This window comes from Alexandromys fortis, unplaced genomic scaffold (genome assembly GCF_014885135.2).
Source record: "Alexandromys fortis isolate MF-2015 unplaced genomic scaffold, M_Fortis_MF-2015_v1.1 scaffold_99, whole genome shotgun sequence".
NCBI lineage: Eukaryota > Metazoa > Chordata > Mammalia > Rodentia > Cricetidae > Alexandromys > Alexandromys fortis.
Genome location: NW_026067982.1, coordinates 4,144,166 through 4,165,787, shown reverse-complemented (window position 1 = coordinate 4,165,787; position 21,622 = coordinate 4,144,166). Strand labels below are relative to the sequence as shown.

At 39.1% G+C, this 21,622-nt stretch overlaps 1 non-coding gene across 1 annotated transcript; it reads left to right on the top strand.

Annotated features, from left to right (window-relative positions):
- The first annotated feature begins 4,155 nt into the window (after window positions 1-4,155).
- Window positions 4,156-4,317, top strand: LOC126511490 (U1 spliceosomal RNA). Its single transcript, XR_007594700.1, has one exon. It is a non-coding gene; the product is annotated as a U1 spliceosomal RNA (small nuclear RNA).
- Window positions 4,318-21,622: the final 17,305 nt, after the last annotated feature.

The following is a 21,622-nucleotide window of genomic DNA, read 5'->3' as shown; positions in this document are numbered from 1 at the left end:
TCCCTGGAATCCAAAATAACCGCAGCGGAGAGTGGCTCAGTGCTGTAGTTGAACAAAAGTTTAAGGAGATGAAGTAGAGCCAGGAGGAGAAAAATGGATCTAGTTAGGCCAACAATGGGTATCTTCTTCATGCTTTCTATTTTTTCCTGCTATTTTAACACAAAATTGATAATTATTGTTTTATAGTAAAAAAATGTTGCTACAAAATTTATTTTTCTTGTTTCTTCTCCAAAGGACAATGGTCCGAGACTACTTTTATTTCCCCTATTCTTACTGCCTTCTATACCACTTCTTAATCTTTCCCAAATGTTACTTTTTATTGTCTCCCTGTTCCTACTTCTTATTAATATGTTTTCTGTGGTAGTTCAATAAAATCAATCTTCTTTACAGGTGTCTGTTATACTTTCTGAATCCTTTCTTAGCTTAGAGATTTCCAGCTCCCTGAGCATCTATACTGAGTTTCGTGTCCAATGCTGTATTTTTTTTATCCATCTTTTATTATATCATCTTCCTCCTAAAACATCAGTTTGGGCATACCTGTTCTTGATTCAGAACAATTTTTTATAAAGCCCTCTTGTCACTTTAGGTGTGCAGAAGGTACATCTTCCTTGTGCTACAAGTCTGAGGCCTTGTCATCTCTTATCCTCATTGGAGAACTGCATCTTGGCTGGTGGGAAGTACTTGAACTGCAACCCTTCTGTGTGTTTTCCTGGGGTTCCTTTAACCTCATTACTGGAACTGACTAGGTGATCTTTACTATCTACAAGGTAAACTTTCTTATTTTGTCTGAATCTTTGTAAGATTTATGCATTTTTCTGTATAAGTACCTCAGAGATTTTACTAGAACATATGGAAAATTGTATCTGTCTCCATCAGTCCTGCTAGAACTCACTACCTAGCTCAATTCTCAGGTTCAGACCTTTAGCTCAGATCAACAAATATTTTCTTTTCCTTGTCAGGGCAGATGTATTGCCCTTGTTCACCTGTTTTATTTTCGCTTTTGTATCACCTCTAGTCTGCTTCCTCATCTCTAGGCATTTTCCTTGGCAATGTTCACCATGCCTTTGTGCATGAAATAGTCCCTGAAGTGAGTGGATTATCTAGGCTACTTTTTCTGGTCTCAATAGTTGACAGTGTTATGAACTTCAGTTGCTTCATTAAATTTTCAGTTCTAAGAAACGAGTGTTTAAGTTCCAAGGTCTTTCCCCTTTGAATCTCCTGAAGTCCTGTCATTATTGTCCTTCATGCCCATGCTCCTTGTTCTCTCTGGACTGGTGGTGACACACCCACCTTTGGCTGCTTGGTTTTGCAGGAGGGGCAGGTGTTGGTTTTCTGCTGACTCAGCAGGATTCAAGTTTAGTTGTTAGACTACTCTTAACAGTAGACATCTTATATTTGTGTTTGGAAATAGGTTTCTCATATTGCTGATAGTAGGCATAGGAGCTGTGGTTAAACCATTCCTCCTGCAACAGTAGTAAGCCCCTTCATAATCTCATCTCCTTCCTTTTCCCAAGCCACGAGAGATGAGAGACAAATCTTTGATTAGTTCCTTCCTGACTCTGCAGCTCTCAAAATGATCCAAAAGTCAAGTTGCTTTGCTAGACTTTATATTATTCACTTAGTATGTTTTATGCAAAACTCCAAATCTCTGGCTTTTGAACGGAATTGATTCAAGTTCTGTCCTTAGGTACTTCAGTTGATGCTAAGTTCTGCTGGACTCCTGATATCAGCCACAGTGTTTAGAGAGACAGTTACTTGAGCTGGCAGATACTTTGAGGACAAATGGTATAGGTTGCTATGTTTTTTTAATTGCTCAGTTCTTTAGTAAAAAATAATAGATTATAATTTAATACATCAGATTATCACAGAATCCATTACATAATTTTTGTGTGTGTGTGTGTGTGCGCGCGCGCGTGTGTGTGTGGTGTATGAATGTGTGAACATTTCTATATGTGCAGGGGGATACACTCACCATTGTTTATGTGTATAGAGGCCAGAGATTGATGTTGGTCATCTTCATTAATAGGTGTTCAGTTTATGTTTCAAACAGACTCCCCTAGGATCAATAGAGCCCAACAATGACTGGACTATCTGCCAATTCACTCTGAGGACTTATCTGTCTTTTCCCTCCTCCCCATGCTGGGGTTAGAGATACATGCCTCTGTGCTCAGCTTTTATGTCGCAGCAGAGAATCTGAATTCAGATTAGCTTGCTTCTGCAGCAGTCACTTTACTGAGACAGGATGCTTCAGAGGTGTTCTCCCCATCGCTGCAACCATTTGTTTTTTAGGATTATTTTGCAGACAGGAGCAATCAGGGCAATACTGCTTGTGATGTATGGCCTTCTTTGCCTACATAAATCCCAAATAACTGGAAGGAGATACCTGACTCATGTTGGGTCAGATGGAGTTGCTGTGATTAGAGGGAGGATTTCAGGACCCAGGCTAGTGGTAACTTGAGTGCTGGCTAAGATAGATGTCAAGGATGTGAGTTAAGCATCTCTCCTATCCTTAGAGGGAAGTCAGGGCCCATTTGCACAAATGTGAGAGCAGCGAAACGCAAGCTGAGTGGAGAGTGAGACAGGCAGAGAATTCTGCTGCCCATGTTCTCCTAGGCTTAGTTCTGATCTTGCTTCTGAGACTTGACTGTACTTTCTCTTTCTGGGATTCATGGGATGAACGGCTTCTACAAGGTAACTTACTCTGCCTATATTTTGTATAATTGCAAGAGTTTGTGTGAGTTCCTGTGACTTGACTTTGAAAGACTCCTAAGACACTTGTTTGCCTGATTAGCAATGTGAGATGTATAGTAAGCAAAGATGGAAAAGTGTTCTGGAAAGCAAAACAGAACCAAACAGGCACAGATCCTGGAGGACTTACTGGCTAGTATACGTACATCTCTTGTCTTGACACATTCTTTCTATGCATCTTTATAGCTTTCTTCATTAGGTCAGGGCTATTAGTCTTGCCTATAATTCATTCCACTCAGAAACTGGGACATTTACTTTACCAGTACATTGAGTTAGATATTGGTTACATTTGGGTATCAAAGTACTTTTTTATTTCCCCCTACTTTTAGAGATAGATAGGGGATAGGAAAAAGACATCAGTTACCATGCTGACCATTTGATGCTCAGCCTCCATCTCCTCCTCCTCCTCAGTATCCTCCTCTCTGATGATTAGTCTATTTTATGACCCCAAAAGTGCTTTTTCAATAAAGAAAAGCAGGTCTGTGGAGAAGAAAATGATTGCTACTCAAACATTTTCTTCCAAATCTTTATCTGAACAGATAGAAGATGTCACAAAAGCATGTTTCATTAAAAGCTCCTACTTTAGGGCCTCGCAAGCAATGAGAAAAGGTAGAGGTTCCTCATTCAAATTACCCTTTCCATCATTTGTTGGAAATAAGGTTAGGGAAAACCAAACCAAACCATTTCTTTCTGTGTTGGTAAGCTTTCAGTCAGGGAAATGAAAATATAGGATTTACATAAATAGAAAAGCTACAAGAGCTGCCGTGAGCATGATGCACAAAGGAATGCATAGAAAGCTTAAAGAGACCACAGGAGGATGTGGAATAGTTATCAAAACAAACATACCAGTTACCAGAACAGGATGGGAATATGGGCCGGGTTGCTCTGCCTAGAGATGGGCTTTGGAGAGAGGCACACTTGAGATGCTCCCTTGGCCAAAAAGAAACACTACACAAGATACTGAGGGGTGAATGCTTGGATTTCTCTTTTTCTGCCATAGTCCAAAATCTTTTATAGGTTAGTCTGTCTTGAATCAGTTAGCAGGGGTTCCAGTTTCTCAAGACAAAGAGCAGAGTAGGAGGGCAGGAGATGGTTCTGAGAACAAGCAAAAAAACTCCATGGTAATGGGATCCACAGGTGTGAGGCAGGAGAGTGAATCACCTGAGGATTGGGGTCTGTGTGGGAGGTCCTGTGCAGGGCATGCTATGAATTTGGCCAGATAGCAACGAGTTTCTGGTACCCATGTTGCTCAGAGGATCCTATAGGTAGATAGAACTGGTAGAAACCTTTCCATCAGGAGTTTGGATTGGGTTGATACCAACAACAAGCTAGAAGTAGGATATTCTCCAACAGGGTTCACAAATTGAGAAACAAGGTAAGGTATATGTATTAATGTCATTGAGATGTATACATACCTAGAAGGGGAAATACCATGATGCAGACGATGGTTTTCCCAAGGCTAAGCCTGTCCATTGCACTCCAGGTGTGCTGATTGCCGTGATTTCCTCAAATCTGGCATGTTCCACTGCAGAATTTGTGAAAGTGGGAGATTGCATTTGCCCTCTGCTGTATTGAAAAACAAAAGAACCAAAACTTTATTGAGAAGCAGACAAGATGCTAAGCAGGTAAAAGGTGCTTGCTGTTTGGGTGTGACAAAGTGATTTTGATCCCTGGAACACACAGAAAGGTGGAAGGTGAGAACCAACTCTAGAACTTGCCCTTTGACCTCCATACACATGCTGTGACATGCATGTGTTTGTATTCGCATGCCATGCACACACAAAATAATAATAAATAATTAAAAATTACTTAGAGACACCAAGAGGATGGCAAGCTAGGGAAGTGGGATTCTATGGAGTTCAGTCTAGAGGGAGTGTCTCCTTGTTGAATTTTCAGATTAAAGTTACTACCCTATAACCATCATGACTTTGCTTACTCTCTCCTCTTCTTAATGGCTAAATGTATGGTCATGAGTACAACATGGACAAATAAGAAAGAAAGAAAGAAAGAAAGAAAGAAAGAAAGAAAGAAAGAAAGAAAGAAAGAAAGAAAGAGAGAGAAAGAAAGGGTAAGAATTTGTGGTTACAGAGAAGTGTAAACGGGTGACGAAAAGAGAAGTCAGAGAGAAGGAAAAGGAGCAGAGAACAACTCATCTCTAGAGCTTTTTCTTACAGCAATAACAACGACGATAACAATAACAAATAGAGCACTTCAGGGCATGGAAAACAGACGTAAAGCTTGAACCTTGTATGAGCATCAAGAATGTGTAAACATGGTGAATGTTGCCTGGCATGGCATGATAGCCTTATGGTCACAGCAGCTCAGGGGACCACGGCAGAAGTTGTCCACAGACTTCCTTAAGCATTTGAAACTAACTGGACACCATAGAAAGACTCAAACTCAAAGCTAATATAACAAAATCTGCACATATATATCTGAGTAGATATTTAGGGTTCCTTCATAAACCATATTCTTTTATACTTAATAAAACATAAACACTATAAAAGTTCCCTTATAGACAACTTTCTCTAATGGGTGGTTCTATCTGGCCAGTACCAGCTTTGGCCTCTCTGTTTTCTGCATACAATGAAAACTTGGTTAAAATAATAGAGCCACTTGGTTACTGTTAAACCTTCTGCTCATCTCCCTCCTGTCTCTTGACTTAAATGTTGGTCATTTATTGCTTCTATAATAATTAATCCAGGGTTATTACTTTAATTATATGTAAGTAACAAGGAATACATATGCTTTGATATTTTAATTTTCACAGAAGAGAACGGAGATGTTAATTTAAGTTGCTAAATAGCCAATAAAATTAGCCATCATAAAGTTTAATATTGTTGCCTTAAACTAATTAAGCCGTGTGTTACTGAACTTTATTCATTTTTTTCCCTCCTAGTAGATGGTCTTTCCTCCTGTCTATTTCAAGGTAGCAGCCAATACACCTTTTAGTAATGTTTGTTGCTCATTTGATGCAAAGCAGAACTTTATCAGGAAACCGTGTGTGGTAGTTTGAATGTGAATCAATCATGGTGTTCATAGCTATTGAGGTGTAACTAAGCCACTCTGCTTCTACAAAATTGTGTGTGTTGTTTCTTGGTTATTTTTTATTTTAATATTTTATTTTATTTTACATTTGCTCAAATGCAAACCCTATTTTAAATAGCTTTTAAGGAAGGCAAAGTACCCTCCCTCCCATTGTCTTTTGGTCCCCTCTTTTTCTTCATCTTCCTCTCTTTATTTCTTTTAAACAAATCATGATACTTATTTTTATCTGACTGTCTCATTGATGATTATTGCCTTCCTGGTGGTTGCAATGAACCAATCTTCTTCAGCCAAGACAAGATAAAATAAATAACTGATTGTTGACTAACCTTGTCAAATGCCTTTTTTTAAAAAATTTTTCTTGAGAAAACGTGATAAGTAGAGATCTGAAAATTTTTTCAGGAAACAGTGAATAGAAAGATTTACTCTGCAACTGTTACTAGTGCTGTTTTGTAGGGCAGAGAGGTTTGTTCTTTGTGATTCTGCTTCAGTGTGTGCTTTCAACTGACAAATCCATTTAGATCGACAGAAGAGGTCTTCTCCTGGGACTAAAAATGAAATGCTGGGGTTTTAAAACATGGGTGGAACTGGGTATTTATAAAGTATTTCTGAAAGAATCCTGCATTGTTAGGAAGAGAAATGCTTCATAGAGACTAATTCAGACCCCCAAAGTACTAATCCATCGTGTATTGTTCAGAGGAGTGCTGTAGAGTAATGTCGCTCTGACTTCACCAAAATTTGATACTGAAAGCTTTAAGTGGGCCTGGAGCATTCTCAAACTGTACTGAAAACACATTGCCACACATTTCACTATAGTATTATTATCAATGCTTTTTCCCCACATTAAAAAATCAGTTAACCAAAGCCGAATATGTAGGTCAATTCTGCCTTCAGCTTATCAATGAAGAAATATAACCAATGAAAATAAGGAACTTAAAGTATTGAAATTTCACCCAAATATTGATGACCATCTTAAGTATTATCTCTGCACCATTTTGATGATAACATGTGTAATGTAAGCTCAAATGAAGGTTCTCAGGCCACCGAAGCCTGTATAATACAACATTTTAGAGACACAGAAATCTCCATTTGCTGTAGGAAGTCTTACAGCCAGTGGTTACCCTCCCACTGGGGCGTGGCCTCTTATACTATATAAACACCCGTAGAGCATGTGTGTTGGGCCTCTTTTCTGGCTGCGGGATTTGGTTTCTGATCACCGTTCAAGCAGAGGATTCTGATTTGTGAGTCTCCCCCTAAATAAATAACCATCTATTTCTCAGTTCTGAGCCAGGGTGGGATTTCCTTTAAGTCTCCTTCTTCATCCATTTGTTACAGGTTTCCTCTGAAAGTCTTCAGCCCTGTAAAGTTGTCCTTTCCAAAAAAACAGTGTTGAGACATTTAATTGTGCAGTTCTCTGGAGAACACAGTAGATGCCTCCGAATCTGAATTTTGTGCAAGAAAGTAATGAGATCCTGAAATATTTGGTTAGCTTTTCATTATTTGGGAGGGTATTTAGGCGATCTTGTCTTCTGTTGCAAACATAGTTGTTTGAGGAAAGAATTTAAAAAACCAGGATGAAAACGAAGGAAAAATGAATACAGGAAGCCAGCTGTGTTCAGCATTGCATCTAACAAGCTAAATAATGGCTTCATTACAGTGAACAGCTGGAGAAGAAATGAGAGGCGGTTAGACAAGCACGTTGGGAAGGTAGGAAGTGGAGTGAGCTTAGAGCCTCTTCATTTTATTCTGTTGGCAGCAGCGAGGCACTGAAGGTGGAGCAGGGCAGAATGATGATCAAGGTTTATCTTCAGAGAGCCAAGGAAGAAAGTCAGACTATTGAATGGGACTGCAGTGGAGAGGGCAAACCATTTGAAACTGCAAGGGATTTTTGTTTGCATGCATGAAAAGAGTTCTGTACACACCTGAATTCTGCTGAGAGCAAAGGGCTAGTTGCTAGTTACAGAATCAAAACAAAACGGCTGCAGGTAGGAAAACATCCTGAGAGCAGGTTTTAATCAAAGCTCCAAATGTCATCATTTCTCAGATCAGTGCTGGGCCATGGCTTTTTTCCCTTCTTCTCAATGTTTTCTGTGCTGCTGTGCTGGTATCTGAAGCTAATGTTGCTTGACTCTGGAACCTCAGAATGTATGCTTGAAATTTGATTGTATTCTGGGGAGATTTTGCTGGGATCCCTTCCCCGGCCAAACTTAAGTTTTAATTATAGAGGAGTCCACCTGTCTGGGAGTCTCTTAAAGCGTTCCTTCTGACACTGGCTGTCAATGTACCTGGTGGTCAGTACAGTTGCTTATTAGTGTCCACACTACCATGAAACAATAATCACAACAAAACCCTTCCTTCCTCTGTCTCTGCTAATCCAGAGTCTCCAGTAAGTCACAGTCTTGTTAATGGTTTACAGAGCAATTAAGACCAAATAACCATTTCTTTTTACCTTTTCACAAGCACTGAATGACCACTGTGTGACAGGTGCCATCCAAGATGTTGGAACTGTAGGACTGTGTGACAGAAATTTTCCCAGTGAGATGCGGAGGGACAGGTATTTCTAGGGATAATTCTTTCTTTCTTTTCTTTCAGAGAAAATTATGCCCATCCAATTGTAGGGTCAATGTCGTTGATAAGTTCCAATATGACCTCATCCCACACTCTTTCTTTGGAGACGCCACTCACACCGCTCCCATTGCTGACAGCACCATGCTTGGACAAGGTCCTCTGCATCTCAGAGTTCCTCTGTCCCATTTCCAATAGCACCTTGTACATACTTAGTTCCCTTTTATCCCAAGGTTCCCTATTTTATCCTTCTGCATGAAGAAGTCATCTCTCTATTTGCTCTGACTTGCCTCTATTCATTCTTCGGAATTTCTCGTGGAATATTACTTCTGTGGAGAAGCCTATTTCATCCTCTGGGATCCAATTTTCACCCCTTGTTAATCTCATGGCTCCCCCATTTCTCTCTTTTCAATCTTAAAATTGAATATCATCATAATTTTGTTTGTTTCTATTTTCCATTCTAGACTCTAAGCTTCATGGGGGAAAAGAAGCATGTCTGAGTCTTGGTAACTCTAACACTGCCTGACCCATAAAGGGAACTTATTTCATATTTTTATTTCATAATTGAATGAAGAAATATTAGGTGGTAAGTACAATCATTGAATATACATTGAGAGGAATAAATACAGCTCAGCATGTCTTCAGGATCAGAAATTATCAACCACGATCTAAATCCCATTGACTATGATGATAAAAACTGCTTGTGCTTAAGTTTCCAGAAACTTCAGAGGAAACAGTTTTGAATGCAAATCTAATTGTGAGAAAATAAAACGGGAAATTTTTAGTTAAAGAACATTTACCTACAGAATGAACAGGACAACCAGTGGTTGCTTCTTGTGTTTGATCAACTTTTATATAATACTTTTTGATGTAAATTAATACTCCACTGCCCCATTAGTAATTTCAGTGCTTTTCACAAAGAGGAGAATTAGTATTTGCTTCATGGAGTCTTTCATTTTTATCAGTGCACATATTAGAAGCTGATTATTTCACTTGTCTTAACTTAAAAGTTTTCAGTGGTATATACTAGGCAAATTATATCCTCACTACACTATCTAGTTTAGGCTTTCATAGTCTCTGATTTAAGTGGATGAAGGCCTTGGATGTTTTTGTTGTTCACTAGATTCCATGTTTACATGTTTGTTATACTTCCTTAACGCTGTGGCAGTTAGTTCTGTGTCTTCCTGACACAAGCTAGAGTCATTTGGGAAGCAGGACTCTCAGTTGAGAAAATGCCTCCATAAAACCAACCTACAGGCAACTCTGTCTGCATTTTCTAATTAATGATTGGTGTAGGAAGGTCCGGGCTGCTATGGGTGGTATCAACCCTGGGCAGCTAGCCCTGAATTTTAAAAGAAAGCAAGCTGAGAAATCCTTGAAGTATAAGCCAGTAAACAGGGTTCGTTTGTAGTCTCAGCTTCAGTTCCTGCCCTGACTTCCTGACTTAACTTCCATCTGTGATGTACTTGATAGGAGCAAGTAAGCTAAATTAAACCCTCTCCTTCCAAAGTTGTTTTGGTCATGGCGTTTTATCTCAACCATGGAAACCCCAGGACAGTAGCTTTCTAGGAAAGTTATAATCTATATCTCTCAAATCAGACTAATGATAAACCATCGATATAAAATCAGAACCAAAAGTCTCCCGAGATTACTGTTGGAACAGTGGACCTCCGCACATGCACAGTAGAGTGAAGCCACATGCATTAGTACTGTTCACCTCGGCTATCAGAGAAATGTAGGTTATTAGCCGACATTGATAATCAGGTATAGAAAGCAAACCCCACCCCCACCCCCAATACACACTGAGAATGTGGGAAAATTTATTGTCGAACTTATTTAAATATCACATAATAAGTATTGTGAACTTAGAAAACTTAGAATTCAGTCAATTGGATGAAAAGTATTGTACTCAACTTAGCGTCATGGGGAGAGTGGTAGGTGTGGACGAGGAAACTTGGTTTCAGTCTTTCAGAGCTTTCTAATTGTCACTGAAAGATGACAGCACACGTGACCCGCTTTCATGTCATTTCTGTTGCTGCAATAAAATAGCCTGCACAAATGCAATGTGGAGGAAGAAGTTTATTTTATCTCACATTTCCAGGTTACTGGCCAACATTGAGCAGAAGTCAAGGCTTTAAACAGCTAGTCGCATGACATCCGTAGTCAGGAGTAGAGAGAAATAAATGCATATATGTTTGTTTGCTTGCTTGTGCTGAGCTCCATTCCCTTACTCTCAGACAGTTCAGGAACCTGCCTAGTGAATTGTGCCACCCACAGTGGGCTAAGTCTTCCCATATCACTTGAGTAAGACAATGCCCCACAGATGTGTCTAGAGGACAACCCATGTAAATAATCCTTCATGGAGACCCTCTTCCCAGGTGATTCTTCATTGTTTCAGGTTGACAGAGCTAACTATCATAGTATCTAACCACAGAAGCACAGATGGACCAGGTATCAGATAATACAAATAAATCTGTGAGTTATGGAGCCCGTAAGTCTATAAGAATCATTGGAATAGGGCTTCCTAGAGAACACAAACTTTGCTCAGATGTTTAAGAAATGACAGCCTGTGGACCTGTAGTGACAAAACAGACTTCTGATTTGAACTTAGTTTTCATGGACTGGACAAGCAATAAACTAAAGTGACAACCTCATTCGTTTCATTGAGAAGCTACCACATGAAAAACAATGAGGAAGTATCAGCAAATGACTGGTGCAAAAATCATCTTGAATAATAAAAGTTCGCTCATTTGTAGTATGATCTAGTTTGAAAGTAAGACTCTTACTAGACCAGTCTCAAGCTCAACCACTCCACAGTTCTCGCCATGCTATGTGCAGCTCTCATTGTTCTCACTGTGCGCCCTTCTTACATTGTAGTTGTGTTGTGTGTACCACTTTATATTTTATAGTTCTCATTTAATCCTCTGACATAAACATTTTCTCTGTTTCTGTGTACTTACAAACACTTTGGCAGTGCAATAGTCCACCATGTTGATCTATTGCCATTGACTGAACCACTGAGTTACCATTGCATATTTAGAGTGTTTATTTTATTCTTAGTAGGCTGCAATAAATACTGTTTGCATATTCCATTAATTCCTCCCTCCATTTATTTTTAGAGCTTATAGTCATGAAAAGAGATTTGTTGCAATGAAGGGTAGGCACAGCTCTTACCATTTTGCTATTCTGATGTTGGGAATCTGTCATGATGACTCTCCTACAGCAAAGCCGGTGGACATCATTTTCTTCATGTCTTTGCCAAGAAGAGGTTTAGTCATTAGAAATGCTTACATTGTTTTTTTTTTAGTTTTAAAATGTTAACTTTAAAGCTGATCTACCCAAAGTTTCTCTCTTATTTAGAACAGTCATTTTCTTAATTTCCGCTTAGGCAAGTATATGTTATTTCACATGGTATTTTGTCAAAGCAGAAACAAAAAACAAAACCCAACCACAAAACTCACTTCTCTTTTCTGATTAGTAAAAATTATTGAATGGAGATGAGATTTTTATATAAGTACAAAGAAAAAATAGTAGCACAAGAGCAAATCAAGAGGATATTTCTGTTCTTTTTATAGAAAGCCTTAACATACCTAAATCAGTTAACTTATCAATCATTTTTATGTCTGTCTATCTACAGATACATATGTATCTATATATGTATTTCCATTCATCTATCTACCAATCTTATGTATTATATCAATCCTAAAAATCAATATCTAAATACCTGTCTGGGTATCATCTATCTCTATTTACCCATTATCTATCTATCTATCTATCTATCTATCTGTCTGTCTCTATCTATCTATCTATCTATCTATCTATCTATCTATCTATCTATCTATCTATCTATCTATCTATCTATCTTCTTGCCTTCTTTTCCCTGTCAGCTACCAATAATCTATGTACCTTTGACTGCAAGTATCTATGTATCAAGTTATATATCTTCTATCATCTATCTATCATCTACCTATCTATCTGTCTGTCTGTCTATCATATATCTATGTTTGTATCTCTCTGTCCATCCATAGTTAGTACACTACCTACTGTTGGGACAGACTACTATAGTAAGAAGTAGGTCTTCTTATTTGGACTCTTCACTGTGCTGGCTGCTGAAGCAAAATAAATTCAATATTCTTTTATAAGAAAAAATACATACTTGAAAACGTAATCCATGACTGATGCTTGGATCATAAGTTGAAATAAAATGTATTTGAGAATAGATGTACTATCAGGAAAGATTTGCTGTAGATTTTTTTAAAGAATCAGGCATACAGAATATATTTTTCCCCTTTCAGTTCAATAAACACGTTATGAAGACAACATATTGATTGCTAGAAGAATTCTAAAATGAACTGAGTTGTGATTCAGCCTTGAACAAACATTCCATATACCAGGAGAGATAAACTATATAGACAAATAGCAACAAGATATGGAGCTATGAGAGAATTCTTTGACTGGGGAATAAATAAAATTTGCATATAGAAGAGAAGAGATTTGTTTTGCTGGTGGGAGGCAAGCAAGGGTTGTTTATAAGCAATGACTGTATTCTAGTAGACAGAATTCAAGTTGGGAGGAGGATATTTCAAGAAGAAGGGACAAGAGACAAGTCACAGTACCAACAGGTGTGAGGAAACTGAGGAACAGAATTCAGATTTGCTTGACCATCTCCATCTCGCCAGCCAGAGAGGAAGGCTCATAGTAGCCACAGGAAGGTAATGGGAGAGACCGGAGAAGCGGGTCAAATGCATCTAAGACTCCTTGCTTTGAAGGCAGCTATGCTCACCACTATACCACCTGATGACAACTTATGCCGGACAGGTTGTGGGGTAAAGGGAACACTCCTGCACTGCTGGTGGGAATGCAAGCTGGTACAACCCCTTTGGATGTCAGCGTGGCGATTTCTCAGAAAATTAGGAAACAATCTTCCTCAAGACCCAGTAATACCACTTTTTGGGTATAAACTGTTGGTTGTGGGAAGAGGAACTGTGCTGGTACCATTCTCCTAACCTCAACATTTTGTTGTGTAATTCTGTGATCTGAAGGTCTATAATTGCTGGTCAAACAATGTGAGGTGTTCCCTTACTTTAACTGTGGTTTCAAGTGTAGAATAGAACCTATTCTACTGTGGTTGTGTTGATTTGGGTTAGAGAGCTCTGTAGACACGTAGATAGAATTGTTATTTTGGGCACTGAGGCCATGTGATTCAGCCACACCACCTAGTTTTATTTGGTTTTGTTGTAGTTGTTCCTGGGTCATGTTTGGGGCTAGTGTTTTGACCTTTGCAAAATAGTTTTCCAAATTAAAAAATCAATCTCCATCTCTCTCTCACATAGAGAACATGCTGAAGTGTTTGAGAAAAGAAAGAGAAAGAGAAAAGGAAGGAAGGAAGGAAGGAAGGAAGGAAGGAAGGAAGGAAGGAAGGAAGGAAGGAAGGGAGGGAGGGAAGGAAATAGACAGGCCATCTAGTCTTCAATACATGCACATGATTTGGTAACACATAAAAAATATTTGTTACTATGCTTTGTGATCTTTAAGCTGCCACACAAAAGGGCGACAATTGTGTGACTTTAACATTTATACTCCAAGGGACTGCTAAGATACTTCTGTTGAACAGAAGCTGATATATGTTCACAGTCACAGATTTTACAATAGCCAGACCAGGGCTTCAATCAATAGCTCTTTTTGTTAAGCCCTGTATGTCATAAATGACCTAGAATTCGCATGCGCATCGATCGTGTAAGCTAGTTGTACATCTTGAATGGGATATTGCATAAAAATGGTTGATCCTAGCTGCACAGTGGGTGCTTGGTTCTCTTAGCTTCCCATAAGAGTAACTCTGATAACCATAGAAACAAATCTCTTCCAAGCAAAACATCAGAGATACACTAAAATAACTCTAAGTAAAATACCCAGCTTGGATCCCAAGCCTATATATATTATTCCAGTGCACACAGAACTAAATAATCAGTTTTGTAGAAAAATATCTATCTTCTTTAGAAGCTCATTTTTTGGACCCATTTCTTTCACATCTTGGATTATATTATAAGTTAATTATCTGGGATTAAGGGAAGACTTATGTACAGGAATAGTCATTGAAATGGTGACATCAAAAGTAAGTCTGAGTATGACTTTCTGGGAGACTTTTAACAAAATAGGAGTAGCACTTTGATTATGATGGGATATTATTTGACAGGATATTAAGGAAGTTTCTCTGAAAGAATATATAACGATGGGGGGAGTAATTTGCTATTTTGTATTTCAGCAAAATACAAAATCAAATTATGTTTGTGATACCATTAAAGCATAATAAAATATAAATTACACACAATGGATTTTCTCAGCTAAAGACGAGGATAAAATATTAATGACATCATCAATCTAAGGATGATTTTATGAGCAGTAGAGGATGGGGTGCCGCCTGCCTGATCTATATATTTGCTCGATCCTTGGATGTAGGCAGAATTTTTTCTACATTTTATTTAAATCTTATTCTACATTTATCATTCTTTACTAAGATTGTATTGCGTTCCAGGAATGGAGCAAGAATTTGAGCGTGGAGAAATGATTAAATAGGGCCACTGAGTGAGAGGAAGATATATAAACAAACAAAAGAATACCTTTCTATGTAAATTTCAAAGTCAGCTCCTGGGGCATGAATTACAAACAGTCAAAATAATAAGGGGTGTAGCCGATCATATGTGTTGTGGGATTTTCAGAAAGGCGGGACTTCCCTATGGAAATGATTTAGGACAAGGCATCTCTTCTCTCCAAGGGATTTGGATGAGTGGTAGGAACTGGGTTGGTGTGCAGCCCCATTGGCCCCTCAGCAGGGCATATTTCACGGTCACAGTCAGGGTGCAGTTTACTTTCTTGTACCCAGAAGCTCTGGGAATACCCTTGAAAGGTCCTGAAATTGACCGTGAAGCAAAATAAATAAGAGTCAATGTCTGTAACCCCAGACAATAATTATTTTGTAGGCTGAAGGTTGAGAAATACTGAACTAGATTAAAGACAGAACAAAAGAAAATCCTGTGGGCAGTTGTCTGGATAATCGCTCTTGTGGAGTGAGAGATGGGTGAGGAATGTTTAAGTGCTTCTGCACAGCTGTGGTTTTCCACAGTGCTCTTTAAAACTGTCTATATCTGCATGGGTACTAACAGTTCTGCTATTAGGGATATCACATTGGAAACTATGTTGAGAAACACCTCTCATGAGACTTGTTCATGGTAAATTTTTTAAAACATTCTTTCATATGGCAGTCTTGCTTGTTCAAACTCATATACTCATTGCACCTTGTTCATATTTTAAATTTTTTATTTCATTAATTTACTTGATGTGTGTGTGTGTGTGTGTGTGTGTGTGTGTGTGTGTGTGTGTACCCTGTGGGTATGTGCATCCCACAGAGCATAAGTGAAGGTCAGAGGAGTACCTGCAGGAGTTGGTTCTCTACCATGTGGGTCACTGGGGGCAGACTCAATTTGTAAAACTTTGGTAACAAGCACCTTTACTGACTGAGCCATCTTGCTGGTGGTCTACATTGCACTTTAGTGAATTTGGGTTTCCAACACTCACATGGTAGCTGAAAACACCTTTAACTCCAGTTCTAAGGGATTCTGTGACATTTTGGCTTCGACAGGAATCAGGCACACACATGGTGCATATACATACATTCAGGCAAACATGAATACACATACGTTAAAAATAGATAAATCCTAAGAAAGCATTATAGACAGGTTCTTGCATCTATTACGTGTTTGCCCCAGGGAAACCTTGCCATGCTAAATAACCATTAGTAGCTATCACCTCCTACTCTCATGCTCATTGTATTAGTCAGGGTTTTACAGAGGCAGAGGAATATTGGGATATAAATCTACATGCATACATGCATGCATACTTTTGTAAATAGATATAGACACACTGTTTATTTCTCTGTGTGTTTCTCTAGTAGTGTGTGTGTGTGTGTGTGTGTGTGTGTGTGTGTGTGTGTGTGTTAATCTACCTTTCAAAGAGGGCTATTAAAAGGACTTTAGTTTTGGTTATAAAGTCTGATGTACCCATTTTTTTTTTCCTACTGGAAGATAGAAAACCAGGGATGTGTGTGGTGCAGTTCAGTACAAGGGTTGGAGAGGAACAAAGTCTCAGCTGGAACAGCAATGCAGAAAGAAAGGGGACAAGTTTATTGGTTTTTATTTTGTCTTACTCAGGCTCTTTTGGATTGATGATACTTACATAGGGAACCTACTTCCATGAGACCCCTAATTCAAATTCTGGTTTCGTGTGGGAAGCACCATTACAGACAAACTTAGAAACATTTAACCTAGGACACACATGAACCAGTAAAGTAGTGAACATGAACCATGAACGTGAAGAGTCATCTGTCTTGTCAGAGCAGAGAGTCGTCTCTTGAGCGAATAGTGTCTGTTATGGATCCATGTAGACATGACGTGTAAGCACCAGGGTCCAGGCATACCCATAGCATGCTCCAGAGGAGAGCAGAGTGGCTTCTTATGAGAAGCTGCATGCTCAGTGTTTGGCTGTGCGCTTAAAAAGTAAGCAGTGGTTCTAAGCCTCAGTGTCTCTGTTAGTCAAAAGAGCAATTGACTCTTGGTTCTCACAGTGTTTGCCTGCTTCTCACCCTCTCCTCCAGGGAGATCAGAACTGGTCAGTTTTAAATTCATATGTAATGCTCCTGTTCTAGTCCCAGATTACCAAACATGGGCAGCAGGATCAGTGTAAGAAAGAGAAACTCTTCCAGGGAGGAAACCATTACCCTAGTGAGAGTCACAAGTACCTCATGCAAAGTTTGATTAGGAGAGGGCTTAAGCTGGTGGAGGAAACCAACAAAGATCCCTCAAACGTTCATCTTGAATAATTCCATTCCACTTACAGCACCCAGAAACATATGAATATTCAGCAGAGACAAGCATCCCATCATCAAGAAAGCATATATTCTAGAGGAATAATGGAATTAGAATAGGGAAAGAGGGACATAGAAGACTTCTGTAAGAGCCCCTACCCCAATCCCACCCTCCAATAACAGCAACAGCCTAAAGAGAAGGCCACAAAAGAGAACTCTTAAACTGTGAAAAGGATGCTGAGGTATAGCTTTCCAAAATTGAAGACTTCTGGCGGGGGTACAGGTAGGAAAGGACTCAGTTTTTTTTTTTTTTTTTAAAGGCTGGCCACTTTGAGTTTGACCAACCTCCAGTTATGGACAGCACAAGTCAGACCTGTCTTCCTTTTTCTTTCTCCTTTCTTTTATCTTTTTTCTTTTCTCTCTCTCTCTCTCTCTCTCTCTCTCTCTCTCTCTCTCTCTTTTTGGCAGGAGGATTACAAGGATAGGATAGATTTGGGAGGATTTGGAAGTGAGTGTGCTCAGAGTCCATGATGTGAAATTACCAAATAAACAATAAAAATATTATGAAAAAAGAATAAAGATGTTTTATTATAGTTCTGCATAATAATTCAGTAGGAACTGGGAAACAAGGATCCTTGTAGTCTTATCCTGGCATTAAAACTTGATTTCTTCAAGTCTACACTTCTGTGTCTTCACTTGTAAAATGGGAACCATGATATGCTTCCATTGCCTAGGGTTTCTCCTCCTCCTCCTTCATTCCCTTGAGAATAAATGAATTAATACTTAAGCAAGACCTAGCAAAGACTATGTGTTCATTGTAAATTTCTGCTCTCATTGTGATGATTAATAAGAGTTCCCAGGTATTGCGGGCTATATTTATTATCAAAACTCCCATTATTAAAGTCTATATTATGAACTATTCAAGGAAACAGTTGTTCATGAGGGTCATACTTATTACAAGGAAAATAAATTCAAATACTATCATATGAAATATAATATACTTATTCAAATTTGATTTTTCATTTTTTTACAGATTTTAATTGACCTATGATGACATTTAGAGTGTATAATACCTTCACATTATTAATCTCCCTAAGACCCATGAGGATGGAACTCTTGGAATTTGGTTTATTGATGAGTTGGCTAGTGGTTAAGTCCCTAGTGATGGATCCTCACAGCACCTAGTGAGGAGAACAGAGCCTGGTAAAAGAAAAGTGTGTAAAGCTTTGAGTTGCTAGAAAGTAAGTTTGAGTCATATACCCCCACTTAGTAGAGACCACTGTGGGCAAACTGATTTTAGAGTCTCAGTTTTCTTCCCTGTAAATATTAGAGACTTGCTGGGAAGATGAAAAGCCAAACAGACTACATGCAATGCACGATCATTCTGAGGTGCACGTCTCTGGCAATTACTCAAAAAGTTTCTCTCTGCTTTCGTTTCTTCAACCTTGACAATATGCAGATTGGCCATCACAGTGAAAGCCTCTCAGCATTTCATTCCCGTGGCACCCAGACCTCCTGGAGGCTGCAGAATTCTCTTTCCAGTTGGTCACTGCTAGGAAAGTGGAGGGGAAACCAGAAGAGGAAGAGGGGATGAGGAGCAGAGAGATAATGCTATCTTCTATAGACTCAGCCAAGTTGCAGACTTTGTTAGCAACTGAGTAGTGAGAAACAGGCTCCCAGACGATGAGGTCATCTTTCTGCTCCCACAAAGTAGGTGTTTAAGACATGAAAAGAGAGGAAAGGCAGGAACATGTGTTGAGAGGTAAATGGCGCTCAACATTACAACAGTCTAGTGAGGAGGTTTGCTCATTTATTCAGAATTAACATTTTGATTGTGGAACAAAGGTTTTGTCTAAGACATCACCAGATTAGAGCATGTGCTCCAGGTACTGCATTTCCATATGGTGCCAAGATTTTAAGGTGAAAACCTAGAAAAAGGGAAAAGTATGACAACCTTGTCGCAGGTACAACTTTTTTTTTTTCCCTGTCTACACAGAGACAGTTATTCTGTGCACTGGTTATGGCATGGCCAATCTGGGGTCAAGGGATTTATGAGATAGATAATTTCAGATGTGTGAGCTTTTCAAATATCAAAGGAAATTGAAAAGGAAACTCCGGGCAAACCATGAACCCCTTGGCTGGTGTGAAAGCAACCCATGAGTGAGTACATGATTCTAGTTTCACCGATGTCCCCAACATGTCCTTTGCTCTCCAAACCCAGTGCCTGACATCTTGCCTCTATCTTTGTTTTTTATATGATTACAGCTTTGGGCCCCATATTGTTTTCTTTACAACAAAAATTTCAGTCCCCTGATCGGCTTTCTTTCCTGCAGACAGAGTCGTTCCGTGAAAACTTAAGTCAGATTCTCTTACTTTATGATCCAGAGTCTTTCAATGGCTTCCCATTTCATTCTGCACCTAACATAAAAGTCTGAATTTACTGTTCTGGTTAGACAGATCCGACCTTCCTCCCTGTGACGTTGCCTTTTGCTCTTTCCATCCATGCAGCATACACTCTACTGGGTCTAGAAGCAGCCTGAGTTCTACCTGTCAGAGAGACCTCAGTTCAAATATCACCTCTTCAGACAGAATATTCTTTGCCTAAGCCCCCCTGCTTCCCAGACTTCTCTGGGTAACTGCCGTGGCTGTCCTGGAACTAGCTCTTAGATGAAGCTGGCCTCGAACTCAAAGAGATCCACTGTCTCTGTCTCCCAAGTGCTGAGATTAAAGGCATGGGCTACCACCGTCTGGCCTTTCTCTCTGCCTACTTTAAGGAGATGTTTCTGTAGAACTTTAAATACAGTTATGTATGCCCTTCGTTGACTTCTCCAGTGTTTTAATCTTTCTCAGCTACTGTGCCAGCTCAGCGAGAGCAGGCAGTTTGTCCGTGTCCATGTTCTGCTGCTAATGTTTTGGATATTTAGAGGATACTCAAAAATCTTTGCTCTTTGAATCAGTAAATGTGATTCAGTCTGAATCACTGACTGCAACCAGAGTGCAGGATCCTCAGGTTGCAATCTGGCTCTTGTCCTTAATTCTTCTCTGCTACTTTCCATACAGGTGCTTGAGAAAGTCCTGTGGAATTAGAATGTTCACCCAGAACATTCACTTTCTGACTCTGTTAGGCAAGGTGCTCCTATGTCAGATGAACTTTCAAAATAAGAGCTGGTAATATTATTCCAAGGAGGATGTATTCTGAAGAATAATCATTAGCGTTTTCCTGGGGATCATGGGTTTCTTGAAATATAGAATGTCACCTTAAAGGCTTATTCCATATTTAATATCAAAAGACCTACTATATCAGTTAGGCATAATATTTAGCTGATATTGATTGAAATCCTAAAGTGCTTCTTAGTACTTTTTAATACAGAAGTAAAATTCAGAAATGTGCACATATGGATATGTAACGTCTCAAAATTCTTTAAGACCCCTTACCCTGGTATTCCAGAATCTATAGCATGTGATTATCACTGTAAGAATGGTCTTGTGTCTGACTATTGATGCTGGAACTCCTTCAGCTGTCATGTCTTTATGTTGGGTAAATATCTATCAAGGAAATATGGGTCAAAGGGCATATACCAAATACTCACCCTCCTTACAAGGATTTTTTCTGCATATTCTATCTAATTTTTCTTTTGTATTTCATTGGCTTTTTGCAGAAAGAAAGAGTGGATAATATGAGATGATCTTTTTCCTGAGCATGCTGACTTTGAATGATTCATTATAACAAGTTTGGTCACTATGGAAAAGGCTTGCTAATGAGTCGTCCTTAGCAGTTTCCACGCATCTGGGTTCACCACATAGTTGCTGAGAAGCCTTGTGAGGGCTGTGTGATTTCCCTGTGTCTGTTTTTAAGTCTCCAATGTAGTTATGACCCCAACAACAGTAAGAGTAATGAATACTTGATGCCTGTCTATCGCATCCCACCGTTTGTCGTAGATTTTATATACATGGTGGTGAATTTTGTAACAATTCAAAGAGTAGTAGGCTGTTATCTTACCTCGGATGTGAAGAATGAGTCTTATAAAGGAACAGAGTGCTAGCTAGTCAGGACCTTCATTTCTATTCCTGGACCAGAAAGTAGAGGCTTTAAAAAATACTTTACTATCTTAGCCTAAGTCTCTCTAAGGGAAAGTGAATGAGATGGGCTTTAGAATTTTGTCTGTCAAAAAATCATATATTGTTCTGATAACACTTCCATTACAAAATACAGGTTGCAAGATATGGTCTAGGTCTTCAGTGTCCTCCCAATATAATGTCCTGAAGACTTGGTCCCCAGTCTGGTAGTGATAGGACCATGAACTACCAGACATCCTCAAGGGATTAATCGCGGTATGGATTACTACTTTTATGGGCTTGGAAGAGAGGCTTTGTTATAGATGTGAACTGTTTCTCTTTGCTTCTACC